This window comes from Cololabis saira, chromosome 19 (genome assembly GCF_033807715.1).
Source record: "Cololabis saira isolate AMF1-May2022 chromosome 19, fColSai1.1, whole genome shotgun sequence".
In the NCBI taxonomy this organism is placed as follows: domain Eukaryota; kingdom Metazoa; phylum Chordata; class Actinopteri; order Beloniformes; family Belonidae; genus Cololabis; species Cololabis saira.
In genome coordinates, this window is record NC_084605.1 from 2488286 (window position 1) to 2514914 (window position 26629).

General features: G+C 41.1%; 1 protein-coding gene and 1 long non-coding RNA gene across 2 annotated transcripts in view; both read right to left on the reverse strand.

Annotated features, from left to right (window-relative positions):
* LOC133419538 (NACHT, LRR and PYD domains-containing protein 3-like) overlaps nucleotides 1–26629 on the reverse strand; it is a 79096-nt gene that overhangs the window by 15008 nt on the left and 37459 nt on the right. The window lies entirely within an intron of this gene.
* Nucleotides 9762–26413, reverse strand: LOC133419539 (uncharacterized). Its single transcript, XR_009770530.1, has 3 exons — nucleotides 26329–26413; nucleotides 9895–10027; nucleotides 9762–9812 (listed from the first exon to the last, which is right to left on the reverse strand). It is a non-coding gene; the product is annotated as an uncharacterized LOC133419539 (long non-coding RNA).

Sequence of the window (26629 nt, forward strand, 5' to 3'; positions counted from 1 at the left end):
TTGGCTATGAAGTAATACTGAAAATTAGGTAACTCTAAACCTCCATATTCTTTGGATTTTTGCAATGTCTTTAAACTAATACGTGGTGTTTTATTTTTCCACAGAAATTTTGATACATATGAGTCCAAGGATTTAAACCAGGAAAGAGGGGGTTTGAATGGTATCATTGAAAAAAAATAATTTACTTTTGGTAAAACCATCATTTTAATGGTGGCTATTCTACCCATGAGTGAAATGGGGAGAGAGCTCCATCTGGAAAGATCATCTTCTAGGCTAGGGGAGATGTTTATGCCTAAATATCTAATGTTCCCTGATTGTAATTGAGTATTGGTTATATTCCTAAAATTGCAGTTAACACACAAAACAGTGGATATAGACCAATTAATAGAATAGTCAGACAGAGATGAAAATCCCTCTATAAGTGCAATTGTCTGTGATAGTAAAGATCGTGAGTTCTGGAGGAAGAGGAGTACGTCATCCGCATAAAGACTTATTTTGTGCTCTAATATTTTGCATTGTATACCTTTAATATTTTGATTTTGTTGAACCTTTAGCTGCTGCTAAAGGTTCAATAAATATTGCAAATAATGAGGGAGAGAGAGGGAAACCCTGTCTAGTGCCTCTTTGCAAGGTAAAACTTGTAGAGATTTGATCATTTGTCCTTACACGTGCCTTGGGAGAGCTGTATAATATTTTTATCCAGTCAATGAAAGATTCGCCAAATCCAAATTTATGTAAAGTTGCCAATAGAAACTTTCAATTTACCTTATCAAATGCTTTTTCCGCCTCTAAGGATATAATAGTAGTTTCCTGTTTATTGATACTCGAATAGTCTATAATATTTAATAATCTGCGAATATTAGTAGAAGAATGTCTACCTTTAATAAAGCCTGTTTGATCCGGATGTATAATAGAAGGGGTGACTCTTTTCAGACGTTCAGTAAGGGCCTTGCTAATTATTTTAAGGTCTACATTTATAAATGAGATTGGGCGGTAGCTCGATGGGAGCAAGGGATCCTTATCCGGTTTTAATAAAAGACTCATATTAGCAGAGTTCATATTTAAGGGTAAGCTTTTATTCTCCCTGGCATTTAGAATCATTTTATAAAATGTTGGTTCTAATATGCTCCAGAATTCCTTATAAAATTCAGCTGGGAAATCATCTGGGCCCGGAGCTTTATTATTGGGCATATGTTGAAGAGCTTCATGAAGTTCTCCTATTGAGAGCAGTGAGTCTAAATTCGTAACCTGTTTCTGATGTAACTTCAGCAGGTTCATTTCTCCAAGAAACTCATTAATGGATTGATCAGATGGTTGAATTTGTGATAAGTATAATTTATAGTAAAAGTCTCTAAAGACTGAATTTATTAAACAGGGATCATGTGTAACTTCCCCTGACTGGTCCTTAATAGATGTTATGGTTGTTTTTTCTTTGTTTATTTTTAGTTGATTGGCTAAATATTTTCCCGATCTGTTAGCATGTGCAAAGTTTTCCAGGCGAAGCCTTTGTACTAGAAACTGCGTTTTTGCGTCAATTATTTTATTTAATTTATTTTAGTTTTCCTTATTCTGTTAAGGATACGTTCGTCTGCAGAGGTCTGGAAGGCCTCCTCTAGCGTTTTTATTTCACCTTATAATTCTTTTGTTTTTAAGTTGTCTTTTCTTTTCTTATTTGAGGAAAAGGAAATAATTTGGCCTCGCATTACTGCTTTTCCTGTTTCCCATAGAACGCTCGCTGATATTTCCGGCTGGTCGTTATTTTGCAAAAATATATCCCTTTCTTTCTTAAAAAAGTTAGTAAAGTCGGGGTCTTTGAGCAATGATGTATTAAATCTCCAAACTTTGGAGGATGATACGCTCCCCCTCTTCCCCAGAGTGAAAGAAACAGGTGCGTGATCGCTAATATTGATTGGGTGGATTTGTGATTCTGAGATATCTCTCATCAGAGAGCTACTGACTAGAAAATAATCTAACCTAGAGTATGAGTGAACGGCTGAGGAAAAAGTGTTGTTCCTAAGTTTTTCATTTATTGTAATAATTAATTTGATCATCGACCAGTATTTTGGGCCAATGTGCCGTAGTTTCGTGGTAGCTAATCATTTTTACTTTTTGTTTAGAAACGCAATTTTTTTCATGAAGGAAACATTATTTACTGCAGACAATCCTAAGTACCCCCTGATCGCCTCAAGGAGTTAACAGGGCAACTTGCAGGTCTGATTGTTTAGGTGTGTATACACACGATACCCAAAAGGAAAGAAATCAGCAAGCTTATCTTTATACATTATTAAATAATTTATTAAATCATTTGGAGTTGAGTGGAGTAGGAAAGATCATGTGGGCTTTTGGTAAACACCAGATGGGAAGGTAATCCTCCTGCCAGGCGTTCGACAGCAACTTTCTGAACAAAAGTTTACTTCTCCGAACTGCAGAGTTTGGGTGCTTCTTACTCCAAACAGGTCAGAGACTCCAGAGACGGACAGACACCTACCCCACAGGCGGAGTGGGTTCTCCTGAGAGTCATCAGAAGCAAGTGCTCGGAAACGAGGTGGACAGGACCCAGAACGGACCTCCCCCACCGCCCGACTCCACGGGAAAAGGGGCACGTGGTGTCACTGGTCGCATGGGGCCCCAACTGACCCGCCAAGAAGATCAGTACCCCAGATCCAGCTGGATCTGGTGCAGCAGCGGACATCAGACCTGAGCCCTCAACAAAGGGGCAGGATAATCTCCTGGGCAGGTCGAACGGGTGTCAGGGTAGTCTACAACTGACACCCGAAGAAAGAAGAATTAAGAAGATTACTCCTCATTAGTGTACCAGGGAATCTTCCCTAGAACAAACCAACAGTAACTAGCTGTGTGAACAGAATAGACATGGTTTGATGTGTGCTGTTAATAATCGTATCATTTACCAATATATCTGATTGTATGCTCACGTATGATTTTATTAATTTTATATTACCCGTAAACTGTGGAAAATGTGTAATGCTGACTTTGCCACCTGGCGAGTTTTTTATCTCCCATCACTATAACAATGAGAGGATGTTTCCCTGGCCATGTCTGCAAGGGTCAGCTAGTGAGGGGCCGGCAGTGACTGATCACCGAACCATTAGGATGGGCCAAGTCCCAGGATGGTTCGAGTCATGGTCATGCAGCCGTCTTAGCAGCTGGAACAGTGTCTCAGATGGTGATCCTCACTGTGGGATGGAACTACTTATGTTAGATATTCTTTTACCTTAAGAAGTTTTTGCGCTGTATTAACATATCCTAAGTGTGAGAACTATGTATGTCAAGGAATATGGATAATGATTAATGATCCTTTCAGGATCAGGTGGGGGAATATGTAGAGGAATTGTTTTTATGTATGTATAATCATTTGGTTGAAATCTAACACTGGCAACCTTCTACTTCAAAAAAGATCTATATTAACTTTAAGCTAAGGGAGGAAGAAAAAAGGACACCTCCTTTGTGGTCACTGCAGCTCTGCTCAATGCAAAGGAATGTTGCATGCTGTAAAAAATCTGCCTGTCTCGAGCTCAGATTGGAAGAAAACACGCGCGGGCCTTCTGCGAGAGGCCTCACTCTCTGTCTGCAAAGTTATCTCCCCCTTTTGGGTATAAAGGGCATCATATATCACACCCCAGGGGTCTAGAGATAGCCCATGTTTGAGCAATTTGAGTGTCTCTCGGGGAATCCTCCCCTTTGAGTGCTCAAATAGTCTTCAGATTTTAAGGGAAGACACGAGACTTGGGAGACGCACCTGTTGTTGATGAAAGATGCAGGGGAGGGTGGATAAAGGTTTAAAAAGAATGAATGATTGATTGCTTTTCCCCGGTAGAGTTGACAGGAAAGAAATGGAAGGATATCATGTGGCTGAGGGGTGTGCCCCCCAGGCCCCTTGATAGTATAAATGAAGAGTGGAAATCTACAAGTTTTCAGAGTCGGCACCGGGACCAAGCCGGCTCTGGGTGTTGATTGTAATTCTTGCAATAAAGACCTGCACAGTATTTGGACGGAACACCAGCCGAAACCTGACTCCAGTGTTTTTCTTCAAGCCTATGTGGGGTAAGAAAAAATTAGATTTATTGTGGAGGTCCCGAAATGATTTTCTCTACAGTAGTTTTGTTAAGAATTGTTACTTTACTTTTCAATTCAATTCAATTCAATTTTATTTATATAGCGTCTAATACAACAGATGTTGTCTCTAGACGCTTTCCAGAGATCTAGAACATGAACATGAACATGAACATAAACATAAACATAAACATAAACATAAACCCCCGAGCAATTATTATATAAACAATGGCAGGTAAAAACTCCCATAGTGGGAGAAAAACCTTAAGCCAAACAGTGGCAAGGAAAAACTCCCCTTTAGGAGGGAAGAAACCTTGAGCAGGACCAGGCTCATAAGGGGGGACCCTCCTGCCGAAGGCCAGACTGGGGGAGTCAGGGACGTCAACAGCACACAGCAGGCAGGTGGAAGCAGCAGCGGGATGACCAGAGGTGGGGGGGGGGGCGTCAGCAGCACACAACAGTCATGTGGAAGCAGCAGCGGGATGACCAGAGGTGGGGGGGGGGGGGGGGCGTCAGCAGCACACAACAGTCATGTGGAAGCAGCCGCGGGATGACCAGAGGGGGGGGGGGGGGGTGCAGGCAGGCGGAAGCAGCAACAGCAGACATCCACGTAGGCAGGTGGAAGCAGCAACGGGATGACCGGGGATGGGCGGGAGGGCCGGGAACACAGGCCAGAATGCAGCTCCCGAGGCTCCAGCCTGCAAACATACAAAAAAGAGAAAAAAGGGGGGCCGGCACAAAAAACTACAGGAACGATGGACAAAAATGATAGCTATGAGATATTTATAATAAATAAAAATGGTAATGGAGAAGAGAGGCAGGGAAAAGGAGAGGAGAAGAAGGGTGAGAGGCACCGCCCAGCGGATCATGTCGGTGCCCCCTGCAGCATAAGCCTATAGCAGCATATCTACCACCAAGCTATATTTGAGACTAACTATTATAGTCTTGTTCTATAGCTGCAACTATGACTACTGACTCTAACACACTAGAGTTTACACTACCTAGAGATTTACCAACACCAGCTAGAGGTTTACTAAACACTAACTATAGGCTTTACTAAACAGAAAGGTTTTAAGTTTAGTTTTAAAGGTGGAGGTGGTGTCAGCCTCCTTAACCCAGATTGGAAGTTGGTTCCAAAGTAATGGTGCCTGATAGCAGAACGCCCGCCCTCCAAATCGACATTTAGATACTCTAGGAACTATGAGTAAACCTGCACCCTGGGAGCGGAGAGCTCGGCCAGGAACATAAGGCACTATCAAATCTTGTAAATACTGCGGAGCTAAGCCGTTTTGGGCTTTATATGCAAGTAATAAAATTTTAAATTGAATTCTGAATTTTACAGGTAGCCAATGGAGCGACGCTAACACTGGAGAGACGTGGTCTCTCCTGCTGATTCCTGTCAGCACTCGTGCTGCTGCATTCTGGATCAGCTGGAGCCTATTCAGCAAATTACTTGGACATCCTGCTAACAACACATTACAGTAATCCAGTCTAGAAGATACAAACGCATGAACTAGTTTTTCTGCATCCCTCTGCGAGAGGATTTTCCTAATTTTTGCAATATTACGGAGATGGAAAAACGCTATTTTACAAACCTGATTAACATATGGTTTAAACGACAAATCCTGATCGAAAACAACACCAAGGTTTCTCACAGTGGAAAACTTTGTGGAAATGTATACAATTTCCACAACAAGACAAACATCAGACCCATGATGGACAGACTGACAGTCCACTGGTCTCCAGAGACCAGCATGGAGACAAACATCAGGTCCATGTTGGACAGACTGACAGTCCACTGGTCTCCAGAGACCAGCATGGAGACAAACATCAGGTCCATGTTGGACAGACTGACAGTCCACTGGTCTCCAGAGACCAGCATGGAGACAAACATCAGGTCCATGATGGACAGACTGACAGTCCACTGGTCTCCAGAGACCAGCATGGAGACAAACATCAGGTCCATGATGGACAGACTGACAGTCCACTGGTCTCCAGAGACCAGCATGGAGACAAACATCAGGTCCATGTTGGACAGACTGACAGTCCACTGGTCTCCAGAGACCAGCATGGAGACAAACATCAGGTCCATGATGGACAGACTGACAGTCCACTGGTCTCCAGAGACCAGCATGGAGACAAACATCAGACCCATGTTGGACAGACTGACAGTCCACTGGTCTCCAGAGACCAGCATGGAGACAAAAATCAGGACAACAGTTGTTGTTCATGTACAGACCTGAAAGACGGAGTCCAGCTGTGTCTGATGCTGCTGGACAGACGGACCACTGGGGGACTCTGAGATTTGCTGGTCCACTCTGTGGAGGAACCAGGAAGAATTAGCTCACATCATGTCCTCACAGAGACAAACAGCAGCTGAAGGTCCATGAAGTCCTGTTGGGATGAGGACAGTCCATCAGAGGACTGGTGGTGGTGAAGGTTTACTAGTTCCGCTGATCCAACGAGAACATGTGACCTCAGTGAAAAGTTACAACAAGACCGGGAACAGAGACAACTGATGGAGACATGAAGCAGCTGAGGAACTCTGGATCATCATCAGGATCAGTAAGAGGAACTCTGGATCATCATCAGGATCAGTAAGAGGAACTCTGGACCATCATCAGGATCAGTAAGAGGAACTCTGGACCATCATCAGGATCAGTAAGAGGAACTCTGGATCATCATCAGGATCAGTAAGAGGAACTCTGGACCATCAGGACCAGTAAGAGGAACTCTGGACCATCATCAGTAAGAGGAACTCTGGATCATCATCAGGATCAGTAAGAGGAACTCTGGATCATCATCAGGACCAGTAAGAGGAACTCTGGACCATCATCAGGACCAGTAAGAGGAACTCTGGACCATCATCAGGATCAGGAAGAGGAACTCTGGATCATCATCAGTAAGAGGAACTCTAGACCATCATCAGGATCAGTAAGAGGAACTCTGGACCATCATCAGTAAGAGGAACTCTGGATCATCATCAGGACTAGTTAGAGGAACTCTGGACCATCACCAGGATCAGTAAGAGGAACTCTGGACCATCATCAGGACTAGTTAGAGGAACTCTGAATCATCATCAGGATCAGTAAGAGGAACTCTGGATCATCATCAGGACCAGTAAGAGGAACTCTGGACCATCATCAGGACCAGTAAGAGGAACTCTGGACCATCATCAGGATCAGTAAGAGGAACTCTGGACCATCATCAGGATCAGTAAGAGGAACTCTGGACCATCACCAGGATCACTCCTCTGGAAGGTGAGACCTCCAGATGTGTCAACCAGAGGAAAAAGCTCCTGACAGGAGATGAAGATCTATGAGGAGGAAGCTCAGATCACCATCAGGTGATGGAGGACCACAGGGGTCCAGGACTACATGATCTACTCAGGAAGAAACATGTGGACATTTCCCAACATGAGGACTGATTTACATACATTTAATGTGTTTAAATACATCTCACCTCTCTGAAGAAGAACCTTGGTCTCCTTTAAAGGTAATTAACCAGTCCCTTGACTGGTCGCTCTTCAAGGACAAACAGCTGGGTTCATGTTCCAGAGAGTCTCTTTTCTGATGGACCCTGATAGAAGACAAAAGTTCAAAATGTAAATATTCTATTTATATGAAAAAGAAGGTTTACAGATGAAAAAAACGAGTCTATTCAAAAAGCATTACATTTAAATCATTGGCAGAGTTTGGATACACTCCCTTCTTTACAGCAGAACCTAACTCTCCTCTAACTGATGGAGACATGAAGCAGCTGAGGAACTCTGGACCATCATCAGGATCAGTAAGAGGAACTCTGGATCATAGTCAGGATCAGTAAAGCCGGGCATACACTGTGCGATATCTTAAATCGTATGAGACTGCCCCATCTCACACTGCACGACTAGATCGCGGAGTTCAAAAGTTCAGAGCCCACGACTTATGTTCTCACACTGAACGAGCCGATGCTCGGATGCGACCCGTCTGCTCACACTATACGATCATAATCCTCCCGTCTGCTCACACTATACGATCATTACCCTCCCGTCGGACCTCTGTTACTGGAACTCGAGACCGGTTTTGGGGCACGGGTAGGCTGTTCCAACCCAAACGTGCGTCCTGCCCACCTGATCAAAGGTTATGGGATCCTTTATTTTTTTATAATTATATATATATATATATATATATATATATATATATATATATATATATATATATATATATATATATATATATATATATATATATAGAAAAAATCCCAAAATATCTGTACCGTTTCTGATTGGGTCGGCACTGCGCATCATTTTTTGACACAACAATGAACGCATACCGCAAAAGTTCTGTCTCGGCGGAGGAACCCGGCGTCCCAGCAAAATGAGAAGAGAAAAAAGAGTTGTTCCAAACAGCAGACAGCGCACACACTTAAGGATGATTTATGGTTCCGCGTTACACCAACGCAGAGCCTACGGCGCAGGGTACACAGCGACCCGCACCGTACGTGGAAATGCGGTCTTTTTTTGCTATTAAAACATGATTTGTAATATGAATTTGCAACACTTAAACTGCAAATAATAGTTTTTGACATGACATCAGAGATTGTGCATGCTCTCTGTGAAAGGATGAGTCAAATCGGGTCGCAGCTGCTTCAGCTGTGATTCCTTCACGAGGAGCGACCAGGATTTCAAACATGCTTGATTTTCTTGCGACCTCACGATTTGTGATCGGGAGCTCGTCGTGAGGTGTTAATCTCTCGTCGTTACCCCACGTACACTGCACGAGGCACGAGCAACGATTGGGTCAAAATCGGGCCCGATCAAAAAAAAGTTGCACGACTGGAAAATCGGCTCAAAACGAGCCGATAATCGCACAGTGTGTGCCCGGCTTAAGAGGAACTCTGGACCATCATCAGGATCAGTTAGAGGAACTCTGGACCATCATCAGGATCAGTAAGAGGAACTCTGGACCATCATCAGGATCAGTAAGAGGAACTCTGGACCATCATCAGGACCAGTTAGAGGAACTCTGGACCATCATCAGTAAGAGGAACTCTGGACCATCATCAGGACCAGTAAGAGGAACTCTGGACCATCATCAGGATCAGTCCTCTGGAAGGTGAGACCTCCAGATGTGTCGACCAGAGGAAAAAGCTCCTGACAGGAGATGAAGATCTATGAGGAGGAAGCTCAGATCTCCATCAGGTGATGGAGGACCACAGGGGTCCAGGACTACATGATCTACTCAGGAAGAAACAAGTGGACATTCCTAACACGAGGACTGATTTACATACATTTAATGTGTTTAAATACATCTCACCTCTCTGAAGAAGAACGTTGGTCTCCTTTAAAGGTAATTAACCAGTCCCTTGACTGGTCGCTCTTCAAGGACAAACAGCTGGGTTCAGGTTCAAGAGAGTCTTTTTTCTGATGGACCCTGATAGAAGACAAAAGTTAAAAATGTAAATATTCTATTTATATGAAAAATAAGTTATACAGATGAAAAAAAATAGTCTTTTCAAAAAGCATTACATTTAAATCATTGGCAGAGTTTGGATACACTCACCTCTTTACAGCAGAATCTAACTCTCCTCTAAAGGTAATATCAAGGTCCTTTGACTTTTTGCTCTTCAAGGACACACAGCTGGGTCCAGGTCCAGGTCCAGGTCCAGGTCCAGGTTTACGTTTAGGTTTAAGTTTAGGTCCAGATCCAGGTCCAGGTCCAGGTCCAGGTCCAGGTCCAGGTCCAGGTCCAGGTTGATTCCTGTAATAATGATGTTTGGTGATGTGAGTCTTGAGCTCTGACATGCAGAAGAGTCAGGGACAGTTAGAGATGCTCATCTCACCTCTGAGCTTTGCTCCGACTCTCATGTTCCCCACACAGAGAGGTTTTAGAGGGAGGGACTCCGTCCTCTCTGTCCTCACACTGGTCCATTCTGCTGAATTCACGTCCACATCAGCTCACACACACACCTTCACCTGCAGAGGAAACACACATCACTGGTGTTGGACAGAGATCAGCTGATCCTGCACTGGTTTGCTGCTCTCTTTAGTGTTTATGTCACTTGAATGCAGTCAGAAACCAGTGGGAGGTGGAGGAAGTCACTGATACAGCCGTATCTGCTGATCCGAGCTGCTCTGGAGCAGGTTTTTTCTCAGTTGCTCCCTTTTCAAACATGCACAACATTGTAGAACCTTTTCTGGTTTTAGAACCCTTCACAGGACCGAAACAGCCTAACTTACGGTGAATAATGACCTGCTGCACACTTTAGATCCAGGGGAAAATGCAACCCTGATCTTATTAGATCTTAGTGCTGCATTCGACACTGTGGATCATAACATTCTTCTTATTCTCCTTGAACAGTGTTTAGGCATTAAGGGGACAGCCCTGGACTGGTTCAATTCCTATCTTAAACATAGGACATTATCTGTGTCCATTGACCGGTTCTCCTCATCTATTGAATCTGCCTCCTATGGGGCCCCTCAGGGGTCCATACTAGGCCCATTGCTCTTCTGCCTCTACATGCTTCCCCTTGGCGTTATCATCAGAAAATACAATATCTCTTTTCATTTATATGCAGATGACTCTCAACTGTACCTCCCACTGAAATCCACCAACTCTGTACAGATATCAAAGTCTGGATGTCAAACAACTATCTCCAGTTTAATAGTGGTAAAACAGAAGTCATCATCTTTGGTCCTCCTAAATCAACAAACACTGTTGCAAGTAAACTAGCTCACCTTGACCCGCATGTTGAATCCCACGCCAGAAACCTGGGGGTTCTACTGGATTCAGGGCTAAGTCTTAACAAACAGATAAGCTCTGTTGTTAAAAACAGTTTTTATCAGCTACATAACATCTCCCACCTTAAATCGTTTTGAACCTATAATGACTTGGAAAAAGTAATCCGTGCATTCATCAGGGGAGAACGGGGTGATTTGAGACTGTGGGGAAGTTGAGCCACCCCTTGTTTATGAACAACCATAGACAAATTTGGTCACGTGACCACGTGTGTTTGAAGAGTCATCCATTGTACTCACCCTGTGATGGAGAGAGGCTGATCCACTAAGTGGTAAGCATATTTAAGTTCAAAAAACTTTTTTTTGCTGTTCAAAGTGAATTTTTCATGTTCAAGGAGTCGTGATTCTTGCGTCTGAACAATTAAAGAGAAGATTGAACAAATCTCACATATGTGTTAGTGGATTAGGAAGCTATAATATGAGGCTATACTTTTAGCATGATGTTAGCTCTAAACTGCTGGATGATAAAAGTTTGTTAAAATGGCAGGGGTGGGGTAATTTTAGCCAAAAGGCCTGGGGGATGTTGAGCCAGTCAGTGGCTCAACTTCACCAACTTATTATTATTATTAAATTATTATGTTACTGTAATATGTACATTGCATTCTTACATTTTATCACCGAAATGATGTGACATTTTGAATTTTAGACCAGAAACCATCATGCCACGCCACTATAAATGGAAGACAGACAGGGCTTCAACTCCTCTTGTGGATTTGGACAGAGCAGTGGCAGAGGGACAGAATTGGAAGTCCATTCGTCAGATGGCAAGGGACATGAAGATCGACAGGATGACTTTAAAGAGATACATGGATATGAAACGACTAGGAGAAGTGAAAAGAACAGGCTATAAGAGAACAGGACATGCCAATCAAGTCTTCAGTGAAGAAATTGAGACAGAGCTTGCAGACCATATAAAAAATCTAGCTGCAATGTTTCACGGTCTAAGTGCCATGAAATGTCGTGAACTGTCATTTGAGTTAGCACAAAGAAATGACCTTGATGTCCCTGCAAGCTGGATGAGAGACGAAAAAGCAGGTTAGTCTAAGTGTACATTTATAATAATAGGGAATATTAATAATTTTTTTTCAGGGAAATGCCCACCATCATTCTTATGTAAATCTCAACGTAAACTGCAATGGTTGAATAAAGGATAAATAAAAAGATAACCATCCCGGTCAATTCAACACACCTGATTCTAGTTAAACTATTAGCTTGTCTGATTAACATCTAAAACATGCTGGATATGGGCTCTCAAGGACCAGGATTCGGCACCCCTGATATATATCAACTTTTAACCTTTTATAGGACGTGATTGGTTCATGAGTTTTAGGGTGCGCCACCATCTGTCATGCCGCACTCCTGAAGCAACCTCTCTCGGAAGAGCCACTGCCTTTAAAAGGCACAATGTGGGGGAGTTCTTCGATAACCTCACTTCAGTGATGGACAGGTAACATTATGATTGATAGACAAGGCCTACCACATAAACTGACTAAATCTGCAACCTCAAACTGCTTTAAGCTTCTTTGATTAACAGCACTAATTTTGAATGTTATTTCAGGTACAGTTTCCCTCCACACATGATCTATAACATGGATGAAACTGGTGTTACAACAGTGCAGACACCGAAGCAAATTGTAATAGAAATGGGGAAGAAGCCAGTGGGTTCTGTAACATCTGCTGAAAGAGGGGAGCTTGTCACTGTGGCCTGTGCAGTGAATGCCACTGGAAATGCAGCCCCACCCATGTTCATCTTTCCCCGTGTCCGTTTCCAGGACCACTTCATCAGGGGATCACCAGCAGGGTCCATAGGTCAGGCAACAAAATCTGGATGGATGAATGAAGAAGCCTTTGTCATCTTTCTGGAGCACTTCATACGTCACACAAACAGCTCTATTGATCATCCAGTTCTGCTGATTCTTGATAATCATGAATCTCACATTTCACTGAAGGCTGTGAAAACTGCAAAGGAAAATGGTGTTGTCATGCTCACTCTGCCACCTCACACCTCCCATCGCTTGCAACCCCTTAGACAAAACAGTCTATGGACCACTAAAGACCTACTACAATAGAGCCATGGATGGTTGGATGCATACAAACCCTGGTAAAACCGCAACAATATATGACATTCCAGGACTTGTGAAGGAAGCATTCATGTCAGCAATGACACCGAGGAACATCATCTCAGGATTTAAAATAACAGGCATATTCCCTTTTAACAGGGATACCTTTCCAGATGAAGATTATGCCCCATCCATGGTCACAGACAGGCCAGATCCCGAGGAGCAAACAGAGCTGACCTGCCTGTAAAATCAACTCATGCCATGAGTCCTGATTGCTCAGCAGTTCCAGACCTAGAGATGCACCTGCTACTTTATCTGAACCATTGAACAGAATCATCAGTCCTGAACACTCGTCCACAAGTGATGCTACTGGTTCTCCTGCCCATTTGGGGTATGTGTCCCCAGAAGACATACTTCCCTTCCCTAAAGGCACACCAACTAAACCTAGAATAAAAAGGAAGAAAGGGAAAACAAAAATCTTGACCGACACTCCAGAAACCCTGGAGCTGGAGAAGGCACACAATGACAGAGCAAATAAAAAGACTGAAAAGCAGAAGAAAAAGACTCTGAAAGGGTCGAAACAAATCAGAACTAAGAAAAAAACTGTTGTCTACAGTCGCTCAGATGATGATAGTGGCAAGAATCTGTCTGCTGGTGACTTCGTCATTGTAAACTTTGCAGGTTAAAAATAATCCTATAATTACATTGGAATGGTGGAGAACGTTGAGGGCACTGACATCAGTGCAAAGTTTCTGAGGCAAAGTTGTGATGGTTCTGTGAATGAAAAGCCCAACTTCACATTCAAAGAGAATGATGAAGGACTCATCCCTAGAGGTGTTGTGCTCATGAAACTCCCAAAGCCGCAAAAACTTGGGGGAACAGCCAGAAGGGAGAAGACGTTCGTATTCCCGTGCAGCATTGACAAGTGGGATGTTGAGTAGTAGCCTTGAAGTTCATTTTTTTCTTCATTGTTAACAATAAAACATTTAAGGAGTCATTTGGTGTTGAATTTGTCTTGCTTTGATATGGCATTAAATGAGGTGAAAATGTTAAGTTTTACTTCAACATAATCAGTGGCACAATTTACCCCCCTGTGGCTCAACTTACCCCTCACCGGGGGCAAGTTGAGCCAAGACACCACTTTTTTTTGAAAAGTCATATTTTGAAAACAGTTAATTTTAGATCAAAGGTGATTATTCCCATGGATGCACCACATCCTGAAATATATGTACATATTTTAGTTGGAGACATTACTGTCATGCCCTCACTTTAAAGATGCCTTAAGTAAAAACTGGCTCAATTCACCACGCTCTCCCCTAGATCTCTCTTTGATTACTGCAGTTGCCTCCCCAGTCTTTATGAACACGCCTGCAGTTGGTCCACAATGCTGCAGCAAAACTGCTGACTGGTACGAGGAACCGGGGACATGTCCCGCTGTCTTGGCTTCCCCGCATTGGCTATTTTAGAATCAAGTTGAAAGTGTTACTCATGGATTTTTAGGCTCTAAAAGGGCCGGCCCTGCTTATATCACTGACCTTCTCCAGTTCCAGTCAGCCAGCGGTCCCTGAGCTCCTCTAGTCAGAGAAAACTACCTGTGGTCACGGCTGGAGCTGAAAGGTGATAGGGCTGTTGCTGTGGAACCAGTTTCCCTCAGACATCCCATGTGCCCCAACTATCTCCACCTTTAAAGGGAAAGTTCGGTTTTTTACAACCTGGACCTTATTTCTGGCATTTTTTATGGTTGTATACTCACCCAGAGGTGTTTGGTGTCATTTGGAGTCCTTCGGAAGATATTACGAGTTTTTTGCGAGCCGCTTCTCCATATAACGGTGGTGAACGGGGCACCGCGGGACACAGACGATGCAGCGTCTAAATAACACATGATTAGACGCTGCATCGTCTGTGTCCCGCTGTGCCCCGTTCACTACCGTTATAAAGGAGAAGAGGCTCGCAAAAAACTCCTAATATCTTCCGAAGGACTCCAAATGACACCAAACACCTCTGGGTGAGTATACAACCATAAGAAATGCCAGGAATAAGGTCCAGGTTGTAAAAAAACGAAGTTTCCCTTTAAGATTAAAAACTCTCCTCAGTGTCACAGAACCGCTATATTCTATAGAACAACCAACCAGTTGCTCAGTGATGAGAGACGACTTCCGGTCATGGTGGAGTAGGTAGCAATTACGCGTGGCTCCCGCGGCTTTTTAGGTAAAATTTCGACTTCAGACAAAGTAGATCAATAAATTGCCTTCCAATCAGCTTCTAAAGCAACAGAATATCAGGACATTCCCATATCGAGCGGAAAAATGCCTCCAAAAAAACTCCGGAGCCGGGCAACACTGAAGTGCTGGAAGCTATCACCAAACTGCGCTCTGAAATCACCGAAATGAAAGCGGACATCTGCGACACACTACGGGGAGAAATTGCCAGCCTCCGTTCGGAGAACGAGGCCGCCGTCTCAGGTTTGGAAAAACAACTAGTGAGTCAAAATGAGAAACTGGAAGATATAGCCGGTGCGGCTACGGCTAATGCTAACGGCCTGTCGGAGCTGGACGGCAAAGTTAAGCTGCTTTCAAGCCAAGTAGAGCAGCTAACAGAGAAATGTATAGATCTGGAGGGGCGCTCTAAAAGAATAAACATTCGAATTGCTGGTGTAAAAGAGGGGAAAGAGGACGGGCAACGGGCGAGTGACTTTGTGGCGCAGCTTTTGAAAACCACACTGGATTTGGCTGAGGTGCCATTACTGGATCGTGCGCACCGGGCGCTCCGCTCACGCCCCGGGGATGACGGCCCCCCCAGACATTTCATTGTTAAAGTCCACTACAACCACACTCTGGACGAGATCATGCGCCGTGCTGTGGCCAAGAAAAACGTGACGGTTGGAGGGGATCGGGTCCAGATATTTCGAGACCTTCCTCAAGCGGTGGTGAAACGTCGTGCTGCGTTCACGCCCGTCAGAAACCTGCTACGAGACAAGCCTGGAGTTAGGTTTGGACTACTTTACCCTGCTAAACTGAGGGTGTCCTATAAAGACACCGAGAGGGTGTTCACCGACCCCAGCGCTGCTCGGAAATACGCACTGGAACTTTTTGGGCCGTGAAGCAAGAGAAAACAACACCGGTGAATTAGGAAGAGTTAAATACCCTGATAAATAAAACTGTAATTATTTGATACCAAGACAGTCTTTTCTTACTTGTACAGGCAAGCTATGGATGAATAACGATAAGAATATCTGCTTTGATACGTTAATTGCACTAAATTGCTGTGGTTCCCTGATATGTTTTGTAATCAGCATAGGAGGTCTTAGATTGAGAAACGTGGTTAATCACTCCTTTGTTTTTATGGAGTTGATATGTTCACCTTTTTTTTGTGTTTTTTCAGCTTGGGGTGAGGGGAGGGTGGGAGACTGCACAGAGGGAGAAATGAAGAATGATCAAGAATGGCGATGACAAACCCAGATAACTCTAAGGTGGGTGATACCAAAGGAAGTGTAACCTTTTGTTCCTGGAATGTTAAAGGAGTTAATGAGGCGGTTAAACGTGGCAAAGTATTATCCCATTTGAAAAGCCTTAAAGCGGATATAATTTTCTTGCAGGAGACTCATTTAAAAGACAATTTTCATAATAAACTCAGGTGTCGCTGGGTTAATCAAATATTCCATTCTACTTTTTCAGCTAAAGCTAGAGGGGTTGGTATATTAATCAAAAAGGGGGTTCCTTTTCAACAAACAGCTACAATAGCTGACAAAAATGGTAGATATATAATAGTTACCGGCGAACTACACGCAAACCCGATTATATTAGTGAATGTTTATGGTCCCAATTTCGATGACCCGGAATTTTACAGAAAGCTCTTCACTTTGATCCCTGACACTCCCGGTGCAGGCCTGATCATTGGTGGTGATTTTAATCTAGCATTAGATCCATATTTAGATAAATCAATGCCCCGCAACTTAAAACCCTGCAAAGCAAGCAATTTCATTAGGAAATATATGACCAATTCTAACTTAGTGGACATATGGAGAACTTTAAATCCGTCCGGTAGGGAATATTCGTTCCACTCCCAAGTCCATAATACCTATACCAGGATTGATTATTTTATAATAGATGGTAGAATGCTGCCCAATGTAAACTCTGCAAATTATCGTGACATAATAATCTCGGACCACTGCCCTGTTACATTTAATGTAAAAATGTGCAACCTAACTCGCTCAGAAAGATACTGGAGACTTGATCCTACTCTTTTGAATGACAATAAGTTTCGGAAATATTTAGATACTGAAACTTCACTATTCTTTGATACGAATGATCAGCACGATACTGACCCTGGTTTACTGTGGGAAACTTATAAAGCCTATATCAGAGGTTGTATAATATCCTTCCAGGCCTCCCGGAAGAAGCATCATAGAGCTGAGCAAACTAAACTGGAGAAAGAAATCAGGGAGCTGGAGGCAGACAATGCACAATCCGCATCTAAAAAAAAATATTACTCTATTTGTACTTTAAAGTATAAATTAAATCAAGTTTTATCCTCGAATGTCAACAGAGCGTTTACATATATGAAGCAAAAAAACTTTGAATTTGGTGACAAACCGCAAAAACTTCTAGCCAGACAACTAAAAAAGAGGGAGAGTGATAGAACAATATATAAAATCAAGGACCCCACGGGAACCATCCAAACTTCAAATAAGGAAATTAATAAAAATTTTATGCAGTTCTATGAGTCACTCTATACTTCTAAATCAACAGACGACCATAATAAAATGGAAACATTTCTTGATCGATGTGAACTACCACTGCTTAATCAGACGGATAGTGGCTCTCTAAACTCTGAAATTACTCTAAATGAAATTAACAAAGCTATAATGTCACTTAAAAGTAGTAAAAGTCCAGGTCCAGATGGGTTGGGTAATGATTTTTACAAATACTTAAAGGACAAATTAACGCCATATCTGCTTAAAATGTATCAACACGCTTATAAGGAGAAATCACTGCCTCCATCGCTTAATGAAGCCGGAATTACAGTACTTCCGAAAAAAGATAAAGACTTGGAGCAAGTAGCATCATATCGACCCATTTCATTATTAAACTCTGATCAAAAAATTCTAGCTAAAATTTTGGCAAAGAGACTTGGTGCTGTCATGAGTAAGCTTGTGCACGGTGACCAAACCGGTTTTATCCCTGAAAGATGCTCCTTAAATAATCTCAGACGTTTATTCAATATAATTTACTCCCCCAATAATCATAGAGAATTGGCTATACTTAGTCTGGATGCGGAAAAAGCATTCGACCAAGTAGAATATCCTTACCTTTTTGCGGTCTTGGAAAAATATCAGCTGGGTGAATATTTTATTTCTTGGGTAAGATTGCTATATAAATCTCCAATGGCCACAATCTTCACAAACCAAAGTAGGTCAGAGCAGTTCAAACTCGGCAGAGGTACGAGACAGGGCTGTGTCCTAAGCCCCTTGTTGTTTGCCTTGGCATTAGAGCCCCTAGCAGAAACGATTAGAAAACATTCCCAGATACACGGATACGACACAGTGTATACCAAGAATAAGATATCTCTGTACGCAGATGATATTTTATTATATATAACGCAGCCTCAGACTTCTATTCCTGTAATCCTCAACGTTATTAGTGAATTTGGCTTGTTCTCAGGTTATAGGATAAATTGGGAAAAAAGTGAATTAATGCCTGTAAAACTTGACAAACTGAACTGGCTCAAGACTCTTCCCTTTAAAATATCATATGAAAAAAATAACTTATTTAGGAATAGTAATAACCAAACAATATTCTTCCCTTATAAAAGAGAATTTTGACCCGCTTATTAGAAAGCTAAAAAACAACATTCAATTCTGGAAAACCCTCCCAATTTCATTGATAGGCAGAATAAATGCAGTGAAAATGGTGTTCCTTCCACAGTATTTATATTTAATACAAAATCTACCGGTTTTTCTCACAAAATCCTTTTTTTAAAAGTTAGATGCTATAATTTTACCCTTTATATGGAACTTCAAAAAAGCTAGAATTAAAAAGGTACACTTGACTAAAAATAGATCCTTGGGGGGCCTGGCATTACCAAATTTTATTTACTATTACTGGGCTACAACAATAAGATCAACATCCTTTCTGCTTGATGACACAGCCTTACTTCCTCTGGGGCTGCAGATGGAGTATGAGGACTGCCTTCCATACTCAGTGGGGGCGATTGTTTTATCACCGACGGCTGTGTCTAAAACTTTTTACAATAACAATCCGATAATACACAGTACTATCAAGGTTTATAAACAAATTGTGAAAACCTTCAAACTTAAACCACTCTCGCTGTGTATGCCTATCACAGCTAATCCCCCTTTTCCGCCTTCATACATGGATGGCGGTTTTAATATGTGGAGAGAATCCGGAGTACGCACAATTAACGAATTGTACTCAAACGACACTTTCATGACGTTCAAACAACTTCAGGACAAATATGGCTTACCGAGCAGTCATTTTTACAGATATCTGCAAATCCGAGACTATGTTCGCTCTCACACTCCACAATTTCAAACTGCCAAACCAGATATTCTGGATGAGTGTCTGAGTGAGCATCGTGGACCACAACTGAAAATTTCAGATATTTATGCTTCGTTGGAGGAAATAACTGTCCCTTCCACTACGCACATCAAAAGTGATTGGGAGGGGGAATTTGGCTCCGCTATTGAGGATCATGTGTGGCATCGGGCTTTAGAGATGATAAAGAACACCTCCATCAACGCTCGTCATTGCTTAATCCAGTACAAAATTGTACACAGACTCCATTACTCCAGAGAAAAACTTAACAAAATATACCCAGAAACTTCACCTATATGTGAAAAATGCAGTGTAGAGAAAGGAACATTAATGCACAGTTTTGCAACATGCCCAAAGCTTCAAACTTTTTGGACCAATGTATTTGAGTACCTTTCCAAAGTACTGATAACAAAAATAACTCCGAACCCATTTCTTATTATTTTTGGAATTCCTCATCAGATGGGAAATATAGAGCCCGCAAAACTCAGGCTTATATCATACTCTTTGATAACGGCAAAAAAACGTATCCTGCAATTCTGGAAAGGTAAAGATATTCCCTCATTGAAGTTATGGATTACTGAACTGACAGATACACTCCACCTGGAAAAAATAAGATACACTGTTTATGACAAACTACCAGAGTTTGAAAAGATTTGGCATCCTTTAATATCTTTTCTTAAAGGAATTGACCTGTGCAGTCTGTGGGTGGATGTGGGTGGGTATTTTGTGTGCCTTGGCTGTTGTTTTTTTTTTTTTTTTTTTTTCCCTTTATTTTTTCATGTTTTGTTTCCTCAGGAGTTACTCTCACAGCTCGGTTCGGAGATTTGTAGATTTTCTTTTTCCTTTACTCACAATCGAGCCCAACTGTGCTTTGCTCCCCCCCTTTTTTTTTAACGATTATTTTTATTTCATCTACTGCTATCTATTCTTTTTTTTTGTGTAAAAAAAACAGCAAAAAATTATTATATGTCTAAAAATGTTACAAGTGAAAATTATTTGTTCAATAAAAATATTTGAAACAGTTGCTCAGTGATGACTGTTGGGGCCTGAAAATAACATGTGAGAGAGACCTGGATGTTTGATGGGTAAAGACGAGTGGCTGACAATCATATCTAACAATGGGAAATACATTAGGGAAGCTAAAGGGAAATTTACACGATATAAAATAACACACAGGTATTACTGGACTCCATATAGACCAGGGGTCACCAATCCTGGTCCTCGAGGGCCGGTGTCCCTGCAGGTTTTAGATGTTTCCCTGCTTCATTGCACCATGATACAAGTGACTGTGTCATCAACAGAATTGTGCAGCCCTGGATGACAAGCTGAGGACGATGATTAATTAGAATCAGGTGTGTTAAAGCAGGGAAACATATAAAACCTGCAGGACACCGGCCCTCGAGGACCAGGATTGGTGACCCCTGATATAGACTCAACAGAGCAGGTATAATAAATAATAACTTTGTTGGAAATGTCAAACACACATTATTTTTCATTCCAATGTATATACTGTTTATATTTCCTAATTATATATTTTTTACCTTTTTTACCCTTTTAAGATAAGACAATCTAATCTATTGTTAAAGCCTGTATAATGAATAAACATCTTGTTTCCTGGTACAAAAGGGCAGCCCCCCCATAAAACCACAGTCCTCATTCAGCTAATCTGACGTAGACTCTCTCATCGGGATCAGATCCTTTTATTTCCACCACACTAACGACATTATTCAAACAAAAATAACACAAATATAAATGTGTTTTAGTGGAATTGTGCGTCCGGATTGAACCAGTTTGAGCTGGAGTCTGTATGGACCTCATGAAGCAGAAGTGTTGCAGCTCCGTTTCAGTCTGGTCTAGTTTATCCCCCAAACTACTGGACACATCTGTCATTAAACTAATGTCTAGTTTATCCCCCAAACTACTGGACACATCCCTCATTAAACTAATGTCTAGTTTATCCCCCAAACTACTGGACACATCCGTCATTAAACTAATGTCTAGTTTATCCCTCAAACTACTGGACACATCTTTCATTAAACTAATGTCTAGTTTATCCCCCAAACTACTGGACACATCCCTCATTAAACTAATGTCTAGTTTATCCCCCAAACTACTGGACACATCCCTCATTAAACTAATGTCTAGTTTATCCCCCAAACTACTGGACACATCTGTCATTAAACTAATGTCTAGTTTATCCCCCAAACTACTGGACACATCCATCATAATTAAACTAATGTCTAGTTTATCCCCCAAACTACTGGACACATCCCTCATTAAACTAATGTCTAGTTTATCCCCCAAACTACTGGACACATCTGTCATTAAACTAATGTCTAGTTTATCCCCCAAACTACTGGACACATCCCTCATTAAACTAATGTCTAGTTTATCCCCCAAACTACTGGACACATCCATCATAATTAAACTAATGTCTAGTTTATCCCCCAAACTACTGGACACATCCCTCATTAAACTAATGTCTAGTTTATCCCCAAACTACTGGACACATCTGTCATTAAACTAATGTTTAGTTTATCCCCCAAACTACTGGACACATCTGTCATTAAACTAATGTCTAGTTTATCCCCCAAACTACTGGACACATCTGTCATTAAACTAATGTCTAGTTTATCCCCCAAACTACTGGACACATCCCTCATTAAACTAATGTCTAGTTTATCCCCCAAACTACTGGACACATTCCTCATTAAACTAATGTCTAGTTTATCCCCGAAACTACTGGACACATCCCTCATTAAACTAATGTCTAGTTTATCCCCCAAACTACTGGACACATCCGTCACTAAACTAATGTCTAGTTTATCCCCCAAACTACTGGACACATCCCTCATTAAACTAATGTCTAGTTTATCCCCCAAACTACTGGACACATCTGTCATTTAACCAATGTGTAGTTTATCCCCCAAACTACTGGACACATCCCTCATTAAACTAATGTCTAGTTTATCCCCCAAACTACTGGACACATCCGTCATAATTAAACTAATGTCTAGTTTATCCCCCAAACTACTGGACACATCCCTCATTAAACTAATCAATACGGTTTTATTTCATTTTATCTGGAAAAACAAATGTCATTATCTCAACAAAAACATCCTGAGTAACTCCTACAATCAAGGAGGATTAAAGGTTCCTGGTTTTGAAACTTCAAACGTTATTTATTATCTGAACTAAATAAAATAAATCTAAGTAAAATTTGACTATGACACTTGATACTAGAGTATGGTGTCTGCCCAGGAATTTGGAAAGAGGCAAAAGTTATTCCACTGCTGAAGGATGGTAAATCTGCTCTCACAGGTCCCAACAGTCGCCCAATCAGTCTGCTGCCTGTATTGAGCAAGTTACTGGAGAAAATAATATGTGCCCAAATTCAAAATTATTTTAAATGCAACTCATTATTCATTGGCAACCAACATGCATACAAAGAGGGACATTCAACAAGCACAGCATTGGCTCAAATGACTGACGATTGGTTGAAATGTATGGAGGACAAAAGAAAAAGATTAGTGGGAGCAGGGGCCCGTTTCACAAAGCAGGTTTAGTGAGAACTCTGAGTCTGTTAACCCTGAAATGAGGGAAACTCTGAGTTTTCCGTTTCACAAAGGGAGGTAACTCAAACCAGAGAAAGAGAGGTAACTCTAGCCTGTTTCACAAAGAGAGGTAACTTAAGCTCTCGGTCAGTTACCGTAGTAACAGACGCTCTGAACCTAACCTGGTCGGGACCAGGTTTATTTCAGCGAACCTGGAGTTTCTCTCCGTCTCCTCCCTCAGTGGCGTCAATTCAGCCAATGGGTCTTTGCGCAATACACATCCGTTTTCTGCACCACGGACAGCAAGCGGCAGAGTTAGAGAGCAGAAAAGGCGTATCTGACAAACGCAACGTTATTCACTATGTCCGTGCAACAATATCACAGGGACATCCCAGTTTAACTTCAAACAGTTAAAGTCCAAATTCAAAAAGGAGAGGGAGAGTAAAAAAAAGTCAAATATTTCCCTTAAACAGATGTATAAGAGGATTTATATCTTACTTTGAGATGAACTTGCATAATTAATCCATCAGTGGCTAACAGCCTCGTTAATATATTCTGGACCCATCACTTGCCTTCTTTCTTTTTTTTTTATTGCGTGGTTGTCTGCTTCATTTTAATTTTTGTAAGTTAGTAACACTGCAGAGCGCACTTTTTTTTTAACTTTATTTAAAACTTTATTTAAAAGTTCCAATTACAGTCAGAACATTGACCGTGGACAGTCAGGCATCAAGGAATTAAATAAACAAATACAGTATGAGACATAAAGTGGATGAAGTGCATAAGTCATTACATAAGTAACATAAATATAATAAAATAAATCAATTTAAATAAAAAGAAAGAAAATGGCAGGACATATATTATATCTGCAGAGCGCACTAAAAACGAGATTGATAGCGACCACTGTCGTCAGGGACGCTGGGACATTTCAAGATATGAGGGGGGGTTACAAGTGTTGGGATAGATAATACCTACTGAAATCCATCATGTTGTTCTGATATGCATTGGTAGTTATTTTATATGTATGAAGTAATAGAATACATCAATACAAATAGATACAGAGTAATTCCATAAATGTATTAAAAAAAAAAACATTTACATTTTCCCCTGAAGCCGAGGTGTGGCAGCTGCCGTACCCAATTGACGGCCCTGATCTAATTGACAATAAAATTTCATTTTTTCTTTTCAAAATATGCTCTCATACTCGCCATATGCACGTATTAACACTTCTAACTCCAGTGGCGTGAAGTATGTGGATCTTCAGATGCAAACTAACGTTTCCTCAAAGGGATTTTGTAAATTGAAAAGATAAATAAAGTTAAAAAGAAAAAAAAAGAAAATGTATGTCGCTCTTTTGTGTCGCCGGTTGCCATGGTGAATCCTTGTATCAGCGATCTACTGATGCTGGCTTTTTATTTCCTTCACGCTCGCGCTTAACTCCCGGTGAAACTACTTAGAGTTGAGTAAATTACCTCAAATCCGCTGTTCTGGAACCAAAAACTCAGAGTTTCCAATCTCAGAGTAGATCAACTAAGAGTTCAGGATTAGACTCAGTGTTTGTTGAACCTGCTTTGTGAAACGGACCCCAGTACTAATAGATTTTAGTGCTGCTTTTGACGTTATTGATCACTGTCTTTTGCTTGAAAAACTCAGAGGTTATGGTTTTAAACCAAATGTATTGTCCTGGGTGAGAACTTACTTGAGCTGCAGAAGGCAAAGAGTGTGTTTTAATGGCAGCCTGTCTGACAGCAAGGAGCTCCACTGTGGGGTACCACAGGGGAGCTGCCTTGGACCTATTTTTTACTCGATTTTTACAAATGATCTTCCATTAGTGTTGAAGAATGCAAAAGTTGTCATGTATGCGGATGATTCGACCATGTACAGTGCTGCACCGACAAATATTGAGCTATCTGAAATCTTGAACATCGAACTCGAGAAAGTGGTTGACTGGGTGCATAAAAATAAATTGGTGTTAAATATCTCTAAAACAAAAAGCATGAAATTGGTTCCAGACATGCATTAGTAAATGATCCTCAACTACAGCTGTCAGTTGATGGAACACAAATTGAGCAAGTTAACAATCAAGTTACTGGGAATAGTATTGGATAACAAACTTTCATGGTCAGAACATATCGATCACATTACGAAAAAAATGGGTAAAAGTATTGCAGTAACAAGAAAGTGCTCCAAGTATGTTGAACCAGATACTCTGAACCAAGTCATTAAGGCTCTAGTGTTGTCCCATCTGGACTATTGCCCAATTATTTGGTCATCTGCAGGCACCAAAGATATTAATAAACTTCAAATTGCACAGAACAAAGCAGCTAGGATTGCTTTAAATTGTTCACTGCATGCAAATATCTTAAAAATGCATCAGCATTTATCATGGCTGTTGGTTGTAGACAGATTAAAATTAAGTCTCCTTACTTTCATGAGGAAGTTGATTAATAGTAAAAAACCACAATATTTCGCAGATCAGATAGTGCTCACTAGAAACGTCAATAAATATCCAACCAGACAACCATGTTATGATCATTTACTGGCACCTAAGCGAAGAACAAACTTTTTAAAACACACTGTTATTTACAGAGCTATCACAGGATGGAACGCATTACCTTATAACATCAAAAATATTACATCAAAATACAGTTTTAAAAAGGTAGCAAAAGACTTTTTACATAAAATTCAATGAGTAACAAATATATCACATGCTATAATTTATTACAGAAATGTATTTGTGGGTTATATTTCGTGGTATTGGAATGACTGTATGATTCCTTTTTTTTTTTTTCACCACTAATGTATTTTAGACAGAAAGTTTGCTGTTAGTGTATGTTATGACTCGGTGTTACAGTGATCCGTAACTGCGATATGTGTGTATGTATGGACTATGTATGTTCTTTTAAAATTGCATTAGGGACCCCAGGAAGAATAGCTGATGTTGCGACATCAGCTAATGGGGATCCTATAAATAAACAAATAAACAAATACCAAATGTAATTTTTCAACAAATTGGAGTATTTTCTACTAAAATGTGGTTTAGCGTTTAATAAACCATCCAGCTATCAAATGTTCATAAACAGACATAACTGTGCTGGCGTCTGATCTATAAAAATCATCATTTAATCTAGAATAACCAGTATTAAATATCAGAATAAATTAATCTTGGATTAAAAACCGGCTGATCATCACAGTGTTTCTGATCAATAATAAAATCAATCAAATTGTTGTCATTAACAATCATGTAGATTTGTCTTCAGACACAAAAATGATCAAAGTTTGCAGGAAAATCAGAAGTGAGAACGAGTTCCTACCGTCACCTGTTAGAGCGGAATGAACGTTAGGGAGGAGTGTGTGTGTGTGTGTGTGTGTGTGTGTGTGTGTGTGTGTGTGTGTGTGTGTGTGTGTGTTTGTGTGTGTGTGTGTGTGTGTGTGTAGGGGGGGTGGAGCGAAAACTCCTTTAACACGACAGGACAATAAGCGACATTGTACAAACATATACATCAATATACAACAATATATAACAATATACATCAATATACAACAATATATAACAATATATATATTCAAGAAAGACAGAACTACCTACCTGCTTCTTTTGCAGTTTTTCCTTTC